Genomic DNA, 1,474 nt, shown 5'->3' with positions numbered 1-1,474 from the left:
ACTGTGATTGGCCATTAATTAGAAACAACCACATGAGACCAGTCACAGATGCACCTGTTGCATTCCACAGCAGCAGATAAACATTGTTTACATTTTGTTCCTGAGGCCTCTCAGCTTCTCAGGGGGAAAAATCCCGAGGAAAGGATTTTTCATAAAAGTTGTCTATGACAAACTTCTTCACGGTTTGCGTGTTAAATACCGGGAAATCAGAAACATAAACACCCCCAGGCAGGAGGAAGTGGCAGCCAAAGGCTGGGTATGTCCAAACCAGGTGTGCCACCCTGAGGGATCCGGCCCAACTCAAGGAGTCTGTGGGTGAGAAGCTCCATACGCCCTGGCCACGTGCACTGGAACCCCCAAACCCCCTGGGCTGATCCCCCAGCAGGAAAGGAGGGGGGGATTCTGCCCTTCTGCCCAGGTGAGACCTCACCTGCAGAGCTGCCCCAGCCCTGGGGACAGAGCAGCAGCACCTGGAGCTGCTGGAGAGAGCCCAGAGGAGCCACGGGGATGCTGCAGGGCTGGAGCCAGGCTGGGAGAGCTGGGGGTGCTCCCCTGGAGAGGAGGAGGCTCCAGGGAGAGCTCAGAGCCCCTTGCAGGGCCTAAAGGGGCTCCAGGAGAGCTGGGAAGGACGCATGACAACGGCTGGAGTGACAGGACACAGGGAATGGCTCCCCGCTGCCAGAGGGCTGGGATGGATGGGATATTGGGAAGAAATCCTTCCCTGTGAGGGCGGTTTGGCCCTGGCACAGGGTGCCCAGAGCAGCTGTGACTGCCCCTGGGTCCCTGGCAGTGCCCAAGGCCGGGCTGGATGGGGCTTGGAGCAGCCTGGGACAGTGGGAGGTGTCCCTGGCATGTCACAGGGTGGGACTGGACGGGCTCTGAGGTCCCTTCCCACCCAAACCCTTCCATGATTCTGTGACTCTGGGGGTGCTGGCGTGCAGGTCCATGTGCTCCCATGGGCTGCTGCACGAACCTCCCGTCCTTCCACTGTCCCCCCTTTCCCACCCTGTCCATAGGCAGAGGCTCCATCTCAGTGAGCAGCAGCCACCAGGGCCCCTCCAGGGCTGCCTCAGGGTGAGATTGCACCCAACCCAAACCCCCCTCCTGCTGGCCAAGCTGTGGGATGCACTTGGGTCAGTTCGTGCTGCTGTGAAATTTTGCTCACTGAAGCCCACGCCTCCCTCGGGAATGCCTGGCTGGAACTTCGGACGGAAAGCCAAACTGCTGAGATTAGATAAAGGGAATCCCATTCCCCAGGGGAGAAGTAAACAAGTAAATAGGGAAAAGAATGCGAGCCGAGCCCAGCAACCGTGCTGAGAATCATCTCTGGCTGCCTTTGGGAGCAGGTTTGCACAGATCCATCCCCATCCCCAGCACACAGAGCACTGTGCCGGGAGCAGGTTTGCACAGATCCATCCCCACAGAGCCCTGTGCCGGGAGCAGGTTTGCACAGATCCATCCCCAGCTCACAGAG

Source organism: Geospiza fortis, unplaced genomic scaffold (genome assembly GCF_000277835.1).
Source record: "Geospiza fortis unplaced genomic scaffold, GeoFor_1.0 scaffold875, whole genome shotgun sequence".
Classification (NCBI taxonomy): domain Eukaryota; kingdom Metazoa; phylum Chordata; class Aves; order Passeriformes; family Thraupidae; genus Geospiza; species Geospiza fortis.
The sequence above is the reverse complement of the archived record's forward strand: the minus strand, read 5'-3'. Positions refer to the sequence as shown.